Here is a 12,131-nt window from a genome sequence, read left to right on the forward strand (position 1 = left end):
CCGGTGCGTGCCCGGGGCTGGGCAGCCCGGCCGGCCGGTCGGGCAGGAGGAGCCGCGGGGGTTTCGGGCGCTTTGCAACTCGGTTTTGCGTAAGAGAGAACGGAACTGGCCGCTCTGAGTCGAGAGGGGAAGTCTGGAGCCCGGGGGCAGAAGGGACTTTTGGGTCCGGAGGTGCCTTGGCTGCCTTCGGGTGGCTCTGGTCCCTCAAAAGGGGCGGCTGGGTTTTTCGTAGGATGAAGAAAAGCCAGAGACACTTTCAGATACGGGTCTTCTCGTCCAGGCCCGATGGGTGCCTGCATTTCTGGCTGCCTTGTTTGTCTGGCTTAACGAGTTTTAACATTTCATTCATAGTGCTCACATGTGGTTATGAATATGCTCATATGCGGTTATGAATACCTCCAGAGCAGATTTTGTAGAAAATGGGGGTTATATGCAAAATTTAATAGTGTTTACTCCTTCCTTGGGCATCATCATGGCCAGATCTGCGAGTGGGTCCAAAAGTTAGCATTCTTTGATTGCTTCCTATTAATTGATTGTCATTTCCTTTCCTGCCAAGAAGAACTAGTACTCGTATATGTCTGAGATAACTGCATGTAACTGTGTGATACCAGGAAAGGAAATGACTAGAAGAATAACACTGCTCTAAAATGGACATTCACACTTGTTGTTTCTGTTCTTTAGACGGTATTTTAGGAAGGGGGTTTTATGCTGTAAGGGATCAAAATGACAATATAAGACTTCTTAATGCAATTTGAAGGATGATGCTTTCTTACCAATGGTGCTGCTCACTGTTTAAATAGTTTTATATGGAAGTGGTGAGACTACAAGATGAGTGTAACTTTTTTTTATTCAAAACAGACCAGAGGTCTAAAAGATGAACAGACTAAAGGTCACCCTTAAGAAAGGACGGTTTAGATGCTCAACACTTCTGATGACCTTTTTCTCTCATTTTTTTTTCACTGACTGCCTTGTATGACCACTGCTCTGAAACTGAAATTGCATGTTAAGTCATATGGCAAATGTAGCTGGTGTTTTGGCTGAGACTAAAACTGCAAGTTAATCTCTGTTGTCATAAGAGAGCTTAATGAAGAAACTAAGCACAGTACGTAAGATCTCTTGAGACATTAAGATAGGGATAATGTGATAACAGTATCTTCTGGACACTGCAGATAAATATGATGCTATGGAGCACAACTGTATATTATATCACAGTCTTGGGGACTTTGGGTGCTGTGGGGTTAGTCTCCATGTCTGACACCTTCTGTTATATTACAGCAGTAACCAAGATCTGCTCTGAAAGGAGAAATGGTGGTTGCCACTGGTGCAGAGATAATAGAGAGGGAATCTGCTGGGTGAACAGAGTCATCCAAATTGCTCCCCAGCACGGGCAGAGGGCCTGAGCGAGCACATACGCTGTGCTGGAGGAGCACCGAACACATCATGGAAATGCAGGGCCATGGGGAGGCTGTAAGGCGTCACCCAACCCATTCAGTGCATTGCAGCAGTGCACCTAAACCAGACCTGAGAGAGGTTTCTGTAGCCTCCTTCTGTCCTCTGTGGAAGAGGGTCCCACAGTGCTCCCCCCACAGGGAAATGGTCTGATTTTCAGCTAGTCACAGCTAGTTCAATATAGATCTCGTGTGTGAAACAACCTGGATTACTTTGTGTGTTTCCAGTGTCAACACGGGGAACAAACTGATCATTTCTCTTTTTATAAACTCATTTTATACGTTGCAGTGCTGTGTCTCTCTCCCTGGTCTTTTGCATGAAATTAACACAATTCGTTCAACTCCTCTTCCTCCAGGGTTGTATTTTCTAAAACATTTGGAGACAATGCCCAGTATGTGCCGACTTTCCTAGTGTGATAACTGGTGCCAGGTGTACTATTCCAACTGAGGCCTTACCTATGCCAAGCAGAGTAAAACCAGTCCTTCCCATGCCATCTCTTGTATAAGACATGGGGTTTTTTTACAATGGCATTATATTGTGAACTTGGTTTTTAGCTTGCAATCTGCTATAACGCCACCAAGTGCTTTCCTGCTACCAGACTAGGTGTTTCCTACTTTCTAGCAGGCTCATCTCTATTGAATATATTTTTATTTTTGTTAGTACATTTCTTACTTGTCAAGATCACCCTAAATTCCTATCATTTCTCCTCCCCTCTGCCACCAAACACCCGCTTCTACTCCTTCCCAGTTCAGCGTCACCAGCAGACTGTACAGGCTCGTGTTTGGTTCCACCCTCCAAGTTGCTAATGGAAAACACGGATAACCTCCAAGTGTGACAGAAACCCATCATAAAGTTGACATGTTCAAAACCAGTTCTGCCAGTGAGAAAACAACTGTTGTGTCAAGCATGAAGGTGCTGGACCAGATACACTTTCCATTGTGTTTTATCTGGTCCATTGATTTTTTTTTTTTGATTCTTTGGTCATCTCTGTAGTGCAGGGATGACAAAGCAGTGTGCGAAATTACTGAGGCAACGTTAATTTCATCAAATAAAGTAATCTCAGCACCAAATGCAGGGTTACCACTTTTACATAGTTTTGCAGAGTAGCTATTTCTGGTTACACTTGCATTTTGGGCTGCCCCCCAAGACATGGCTGCTACATGAGCCATCTCTGGTGAGGAACATTGTTCCCAGGGAGCGGCAATGCTGCTGGGGCTGGGCTCCTGGGAACCCTCTCATGCAGGGAGGCTCCACATGAGGGGGGCGATGCTGTTCAGTTTCTACATCTGTTTTGATAGCTTTTGCTGATTGTGCTGAGTGTCTTGATATCTCATCTAGGCTGTCACACAGAGTGTTTGGCACTTCTCATCTAGACCATATTTCTGTAGTTTATCACAGAGGGAATAATGTCTTATATCTTGACTTCAGAAGGCTTGTCATGTGCAGTTTTTACTTTATCTACTATGACAGTTAACCTGTTAATTGCCAAGATTATTCTTGACAAACTCACGTTCACAAAGGCCAAGAAAGTACTGAACGCTCCAGCTTTTCCTGCTGTGCCTTTCCTCTGTACTGTATTTGTGTTAGTGACAAATCACTTGTTTTTGAAAGCAAGAAAAAAGCTTGATTGAGCTTTGGATATGCCCAGTTAGGAACAGATTCTCTTAAGTACCACTGGCCAGTGTGTCCCTAATTACATCTATATCTTGTCTCAACTTCACTGGTACTTTGAATGGGCCTGTAAACACCCATGGACTGCTAAGTCGTGTAGAGTAATTGCCACAAAGCCTGCCAGCGCCTGGCATGTCCTGGGACTGAGGCTGTGGGTACTCATGTGTGGCTGTGGGGGTTATTTCCTGACTGAAACTATTTTGGTCCAGTTACAGTTGTGTAGATTTTGCAGTAAGATCCAGAACTGAGCCTCCTATGTACTGGCCCGCATGAACAAGTACCAATAAAACACCCCGTATTTGAATTTTAAAGGTATTTTTGAAAATAAAGAGTACTTGATCTCAGATTGTAACACTCTATTATAAGCTTTAAATATATGTGTACTTTAAAAAGTAATGCTGTTGGGCTAATTGAAAAATGTTTGTAGAACATGTTGCTTCTGACTGATGATCACATGTAACCTCGTATTTCTACTTGGATGCCAACATAATGTCTTAATCACTTATAAACACCACTGTGTGGTAGCAATAGTAGTTATATAAATATGGTATGTACACAGGTATTTTGCTGAGCCAATGTATTTCAGGGAAGCATGATTAATTAGGTAATGTATATACTCATGGCATTGTAGCGACAGCACTGCCTGTGAGTCCATCGTCTGATTTCTTTGTGCAGTGACTCAGAACGATGCCGAGCTGTAGTAATTACCAAGAAATGTATGGATGGCTGTCTCACTGTTTATGTTGGTGGTATGGTTCTGTCTTAACTATTTGCCAAGCCTGTGGACGAGGAGCTTTTGCTCCCCTTGTCTCCATCCCAGCCAATTTTACCTGAAGACCCTGGTGTTACCTGTGGCAGGAAGGATGGGCACGCTGTGGTGGTCAGCCTACAGTGACCGCTGCATCTACTAAAAAGCACTGAATGGAGAGTGATGGTGGGATTGTTTTTCTACCCCTTGGGTAAAATACAACCCTGTGCATTTTCATCTACTCTATGTAATGGCACTCTGTTTTTAGCAAGCTGTGCACATTAAAACCAATTGGAGTCAGCTTGCAGGTCTTAGGGATTCCAAGGATTTAGCAGGTTTTCAATATCTGCAGTTGTTAACTATATATTCTGTTTCTAGCATCCTTAGGAAAAGGAAGTGGCTAAAATTGGGGTGTGCATTAGCCTGTCCTGTCCTTAACTTCCATTTGTATACAGAAGCATGACGACTGCTGGAGGGAGTTCCCAGTTTTGGGAGTGGGTTCAAACAATGCATGTGAAGACTTAACACTTTTCAATGGGCCATGTAGTGAAGATGAGAAGAGAAACTTTTTTGTCTTCAGCCCTAGTACAGGCCCGCCCCCCCCAGCCAAACAAAACCAGATCTAGTTACAGTTTCTCTTCAGTGTGACTTGTGAGAAAAATGTCAAAAGAAGATACTGAGAATCCATTTTATCGTCTATCCAGGATTGAAAATTTGACAGTGGCAATCCACAGCTATCCAGTGAAAATTCAGACAATCCAGTAAACAGTAGCAGTCAACCTACATACAACAAGCTGTCCTCTCCAATGCAAGAATACTGTTTACTTAGCATGTGCTACTGTGTAGTAACAAGTTCAAACTTCATTTTTTTGTCAGTCTCATCGTAAATATGTGAAAAATGCAACGCATATTATGTGTGCATTTAATGCGTGCCAGCAGCTTATCCTAGTTTTGATACTGATGTTTGGAAATCCTGACAACCAGTCTACGTAAAACACCAAGATGGTTAACCTTGTTGAATACCTCTGTGAAGTATTAGATGCACCCTAGATCCCTGAATTTATAATATGCTTTTGTACAAAAATTGAGAGTTAAAGTAAGAGATTGAATACTTGTCAAAGAAACTGGGATACGTCAAAGAAGAACCTCCAAAACTATCAGTATTCAAGCAATTACTGCCTCATTACTTTGAGTTAGAGGCAACAAACTATTTGAGTATTAATTTTTTCCCCCTAGGTCTTTCCTAGCCTTTATGGTAGGAAAAGAACCACTGGAGACTCGTAGATCCTGACAAGTGCAGAAATAGCCTGCAAAGAATGCAAATCCCTACTTCTCTGGATATATTAGCTTGTAATAAATAACCTGTTCTGGTACAAATTGAAAAGTTGACACTTCATACAAGCTTTTGGAAAAAAACCTGCCCTGAGACATTTGCAATTGCACGCACTTCTCGGTGCAGTGACTGAAAGTATAAAGGAGGTGTTCTGCTCTACAGAGGCTTTGACTACAGTGTGAAGTGAGTAGTGTCTAACAGTCTTCAGACTGTTTGTGGCTTCTTGCTGGATTTCTGTAGCTGAATACAATTTGTCTATTTTTAAACATTGCTCAATCCAAGAAACTCCAGAGAGGATAACTTCCTTTCAGTGAAGCTACAAAAAGATTTTGACATGTTGATTTCTGTCATAGTTGTTAATATTGTAGCAGTTGTTAATATTATATATGCAGTTGTTAGTACAGGGAATTGGGTCTGCAGAGATGACTAGCGCTGCACAATGAGTCAATTAGAAGCTCTTATGGAAAGAGGAAAACCTATTGTAAACTGTATTCTGTTTTCCAAGCTAATATTGTCAAATCTGTTATTGGAAAAGAAACCAGGCAAAATTATTAAATCTATTCTTAAGACAGGTGTTTCCCAAACAGAAAGATACTAGAAAATTATTACGAAATCTCAGACTCCAGCCCTTAAATGAAAGGCTTTAGCTGCATTCAACACATCTTTTTCCTACCTATAACTCTGATTTTTGTGCAACAGCAGCACGCTATTTGCCCTGTAATCGAGTATGTTTGACTCGGGCAGTCCTGCTGTGTGGATTTCCATGAATACTGAATCCTCCACAAGCAGTATGGGAAGTTACTGGAATGTGCTGACACACACTTGGCTATGAAGTAATTCTGCCTAGGAGGGAGTTATTTCCTAATTGTTCACCACTTATTTCTTGGGTCACATCTCTCATCTGTCATGCTACCAAGAGCACGTGTCATTCAGTGACAGGATGAGCCACATGGATTCGTAGTGGAGGACAGAAGGAATTTTACCTTCTGAGGGAGAGAACTGCTGATAGAAATGATTTTTCATAGAATCGTGGAATCATAGAATGGTTTGGGTTGGAAGGGATGTTTAATGGTCATGTAGTTCCAACCACCCCTACACTGAAGCAGGGACATCTTCAACTAGATCAGGTTGCTCAGAGCCCCGTCCAGCCTGACCTTGAATGTTTCTAGGGAGGGGGCTTCTACCACCTGTGCCAGTGTTTCACCACCCTCGTTGTAAAAAATGTCTTCCTTGTATCTAGTCTAAATCTACGCTCTTCTAGTTTAAAACAATTTCCCCTTGTCCAATCACTACAGACCCTGCTGAAAAGTTTGTCTTCATCTTTCTTACAGGCCTCCTTTAAGTATTGAAAAGTCTCCCCAGAGCCTTCTTTAGGCTGAACAACCCCAAATATCTCAGCCTTTCTTCACAGGAGAAGTCTTCCGTCCCTCTGATCATTTCTGTGGCCTCCTCTGGACCTGTTCCAGCAGGTCCATATCTTTCCTGTGCTGAGAACTCTGGAGCTGGATGCAGTACTGCAGGTGTGGTATCACCAGAGCAGAGTAGAGGGGCAGAATCACCTCCCTCAACCTTCTGGCCAGGAAATACCTGTTGTTCCTCAAACAGGCCACTTCAGCTGAAGTAAAAGCTTCATTTCATAAGGTCCTAGTCAAGGCTGAAAAGATTACCGAGTAGACTTTTGGTAATTCACAAGCTGGTATTAACTAGCAGCTGCCTTTTGTGAATGCTGTAAAAAAGGAAAAAAACCTGGCTTCCTTCTCAACTGCTGGTGATGAAATATAGATGCTGTGCTGAAACTGCTGCTTTATTTCACCTTTTGTCCCCAAACTCAGTGACGTTGATATACAAATGTTGAAGCTGAAATAAATCTAGGTGTGCAATTCATTTGTTTCTATAGAAATAACTTCTTAAGTTTTTTCTATGTAGATAACAGGCTGCAGAATCTTAGTGCAGCAATGGAAATATGCTGTGCAGGCCTCACAATTTTTTTGTATATGGGGCCAATGGAAAGGGGTTTTACGTATATGCATAGTTTTTGATTTTCAGAGTGGATTTCTTTTCCTGTCTGAAATCTCATGTTGTGCAGAGTTATGTGGGGCTGCAGTCATACTGCAACAGGACAGCTTGCGTCTTTCTCATACATCATGGGAAAGCTAGTCATTGCGGTGATTAACACCAAGAAGTAGCACGCTAACCCGAAGAGATGAGTACTGAACACTCATCTGACTGTACTTGGTGGGTATTTGTCTTCAAAATTGTAATCTCTGCAGTCATTACCTGTCCTGTTTTTCCTCTGTGTGTGAGTGTGTGTTTAGCTGTACACACCATGATGGACTGCAGAAGGAACTTTATTTTTACAAGGACAGATTTATCTAGCCCAAAAAATGCAAACATGGGAGTACATGTTCTAGTTTGAATATACACAGTATTTTAAAAGAAAATCAAACTGACAGCTAATCTATTAAAACACACTCCCCTAGAATTAAGGTATTTATACGCTTTGGGCTGTTACTCCAGAGTACAGGGAAGCTGGTGCCTTGACATTCTCACATGTTAGATGTATCTTAAATAAGCCTGCGCAAGTAGCTGAATATATTTAGCACTCGTTCAAATTAGCAAACTTTTGACCTAAGGCTGAGAAGTCGAACAATTTTGAATGGACCTTTGGAGGTTGTCTAATTCAGGCCCCCTCAAACCACACTCGGGTAGTTCAGGTTGCTGAGGGACATGTCCCATTGAGTTTTGAATATCTTAAAGGATGCAGATTCCAAAACTTCCCTGTGCACATTTTCCAGTGCTTCTGAAAGGTTATTTATTTATTTATTTTTATTTTTCCCCTCTACTAACTGACTGGCTTTTCCCTATTTCCACTTGGGTCAGCTTGTGCTGTCACTGTGCATCTCCATGAAGGGTCTACGCTTGCATTATGCAGTTGGTGACAGCAACAAGATCTCCCTTGAGCTTCCTGTATTCCAGGCCAAACATTTCCAGCTTTTTCAGTCTCTCCTCATATGGCACTTGCTCCAGCACCTCTGACCATCTTGGTGGCCTTGCCTGGACTCACCCCAATGTGTCCATTGGGGTGCCCCAGCACCAGCACAGCACTCTAGATGGACTCTCAAGTGTCGGAAGGGAGAGGTGACTTCCCTGGACCACTTTGCTACTCCAGCCCAGAATGCTGTTGGCCTCCTTTGCCACAAGGGCGCATTGCTGATTCATGTTCAACTTGATGTCCACCAGTGCACCAAGGTCCTTTTCTGCAGAGCTGCTTTCTAGCCAGGGAGCCCAACTTCTACTGCTGCACCAGGCCCTATATTAAGGGAGAGATTGCTGCTCATTTTAAAGAATGAGTGCTGAGGCTATCCCTAACAACTAGTAATGTACTATGGATTAATATATTGCTGGTTTAATTACAAACAGTGCAATCAACACGTAAGTAGATGCAAACTTTCCTGAGTAACAACAGCATCTGATAAAGGAGGTCAGCTTTTCTGACTACTCATCCGTTAAGCTGAAATTTTTCCAATGTGTGTTCCCCGCTGCTCTCCCATGCTTATTTGTTCATTTGTTTCAGCTTTTTAGTGTCAGTTCTGTCCCTGACACTGTCAAAGGAATGCTTGGAAGTTATTGTCCTCTCTAGGGAAAATCTGATTCCCCTTTGTTTAAAATGGGAATTTGAAAGACCCATGGGGAAGGACCTCTGTGGTGGCATTGCATTTGAGCCTGCTGTTTTCCTGATGTAAAACTCCTAAAATTTTACCAAATTTTGAGTTCCTCAAAGCAGCAATTTGCAAATGCCCCAAATAAATTTACTTAGTTCTTTGAGCAAAAAGGTGCTCAAGAACGCTGAAATCTAAACATTTTATTGAACCTCACAGATGTCTTTGGCCAAATATTGCAAATGCTAACCTACAGAGTAATTGAGCAGGCTCTGGCATTAAGCTGAATAGGTGTCCTCTGCAGTTTGTGGTGTTTGTGGCCTAATATGATCCTGAAATACAAGCAGAAAGTCATTGTCTTCCTGTCCTCCATCCTGTCCAGGCACTGTGTGTAGATAAGGAAGAGCATCTTGAAAATGTAAAGATGAAGTGGGAAGCAGGCTAGGTGATGCGCTTTAGAAACAAAAAGACAGGACTTGGGGAGAATGAAAAAAACATGTCAAAAAGTCCCTGATTTTTTAGGACTCTGAAACCAGGCTTGAAGAGATGGCATCCATTTATTAGGACAAAAATGCGACCACTTTAGCTGTGGAGACATTACTCTGACAGGTACAGGTCCCCAATGTAGATTAAAAGATACTAACGTTGACCACCTTGAATGTACGTTTTGGTACGTAGTTTCAAATAATGTAAGCTTTTAGAGCTAAGCACTCCGAAACTGGGAAACCCTGAGTTGAAGATTGTCCATGCAACTGTAATTTGATCCCTCTGTTCACATTTAGAATTGGATGCTACTGGATCTACTGGATCACGGAGATCGTGGGTGATGCTGGACATATCACTGGAGATGAGCTTCTCACAAGTGGCCTCGATCCATGTGTTCAGTTCACTGATGTCCAGCTTGTTATGTCACGATCTTACTCAGCAAAGTGCCCAAGGCTTGCAGCAGTGACCAAAGTCAGAAGGAGCTGACTTCTGAATGTACCAGGTACAAAGAACTGTGCTTCAGGTGTCTCAAGTGGGCATCATAACTCATCAAGGGTGATAGTGTTGTCCTTAAGCACACTGGGCTGAAACCTGTATCTGTGGATGGGGCTGTTAGATCTGCCCTCCCCCAAAAGATGAGTTTACGGAGCTTTCCAGGGATTTCACAGGAGAAGTCCCTGAGGAAATAAACAGTAGTAACATAGTAAATGAGATATCTGTCTGTGAACTGAATGATGAATACTAAATTTTACATTGTACAACTTTTATTTGGCACAGGCAGACTGTAGGCAGAGACTTGGTGGAAGTGATAAGACATAGGCCACTGTTTAATTGCATGACCTTCCTGTGTGTAGGCAACATCATGGCGCAATCTGAAGCCACACTTGACAGCTCCTTACTCTTCTTTTAATGCTTGACTTCTTAACCTTTCATGTTGTATTAAAAAGAAAGTGTGGTATTTTTACAGAGATGCTGCAGAATTAATGTACACATGAACTTATCATAGCATTAGTATTTTTGTGTTGTGAGTTACCATGCATTTGCTTCTCCATTTCTTCCTATTTTTGTTCTACCTAACACCTTAAATAGTTGTGGTTGAGAAAGACAAATTGCAGGTTACACTGTTGAGGGCAGGGAGAAGGAAGGGTAGACCTATTGCTACCAAATTATGAGTTTATTATGCAGGAGCTCTTATTCAGTGTGTTTTGTTTGCTTGTTTGTTTTGTTAAGCACAAAAAATAAAATGTAACTATTGTTGAGCCAGTTGTCAGTCTGCTCACCATGGAAGGCTGATGAAATTTAGTTTTTCTCAAGTTGAAGGAATAGTAAGGACAAAGGCAACACAGTCCTGCTACACACATGGTTTAGTTTACACGAATGGCACCTTGCTGCTGTGGATTGTCATTTTAAAGCCATAGAATACATTGTTTACTGTTTCCAAATATAGATGCTAAACACAAAAAGAATAAACTGCTGAACACAACATAGGACAGTTCAAGGATCAGACTAGAAGTGGGAGGATCATCAACTCTAGGGAAGCCAGTAAGAGTCAGGAATGCAGTCAGACGAGCAACGTGACTGGTTTTCAGAGCCATGTCTACATTTCAGGTGAAAAGCATCTCAGAAACAGTAAGTGATTTAGAAGAGATCTAAATAAGCCTGAGATTGCTACATGCCTTTGTTCCCTTTCCACGATGCTGTTTAGAAACTGGTCCACTATTTCCAGACGGGAAGGGTAGATGTTCTCACTATCTCAGTGCCTCTAGGCAAACTTGGCCATATGGTTTTAAAACCAAGTAAAACTGACTTTTAAGCTGCACAACACTTTTTTTTTTTTTTTTTTCCTTTTAGATGGGAATTTTTCATCCCAATGTTGTAGCATGAGGTGAAAGTCTTGATTTTATTATTGGTGAGGGAGGAGGTGGAAAACTTTTCATTTCCTAAAGCTTTCTCTATATGATTGAGTTGAATCTACGTGGCTTATGTTTTAAATTCAAACAATTATCTTACACCTGTGGATTCCTGAATGAAAGTTCTCCTCTCAGGATATTAATGGACTTTCTTGGTTTACGTTGCTTGTAAAGTAATTGGTTTAAATTGCAATTCACTTTTTTGCTTCAATGTAAATTTGATCCTAATCAGGACACTTTTCAAGACCACTATATACACCAAATGTACTGTATGAGCCCAGGAGGCTGTGTCTGTGATGGAATCTTTCCTATCTCTTCCCTAACATCTTTTAACACATCTAACAATCCCATGAAATGGATTATAAACTTGAAGTTTTAATTCCCATTAGATCTAGGCTTATTATACTAGATATGTACACATGATCCTATGAAGGGATGTGTCATTCACAGTGGATAGCATGTTTGTAAATGCTGTGAAGATACTTCAGTTCCTGGAATAACAAAAATGAATCCTCCAGACATCTAGAGATGTCCTGCTTGGTGCTGCTTCTTAACCGAGTTCTCTTTCTTATTAATTTAAATAAGGTCATGGGATCTACAGCTTTTGTGCTGGGAAATTTTCAGTTTCCTGCTTTCTGTAACACTTGGTGCAGGGTTCTTGCTGAAGCTTTCAGCTTTCACTTTCTGCAGAGACTTTAGGTCTAGAGTTTCAAGTAAACAACATACTTAAATGAGACATGTTTTGTTATCATGTAACTGGTCTGTACAGATTACTCATTCTGTGGCTTTTTAATGAAATTTGTAGTTATGTACGTCTGAGGCAAACACATAGAAACTACATCCTGACCTGTAACAACGGTGTTACTTTATTCCTT

The sequence above is a fragment of the Antrostomus carolinensis genome, unplaced genomic scaffold (genome assembly GCF_000700745.2).
Source record: "Antrostomus carolinensis isolate BGI_N321 unplaced genomic scaffold, ASM70074v2 scaffold7986, whole genome shotgun sequence".
NCBI classification, from domain to species: domain Eukaryota; kingdom Metazoa; phylum Chordata; class Aves; order Caprimulgiformes; family Caprimulgidae; genus Antrostomus; species Antrostomus carolinensis.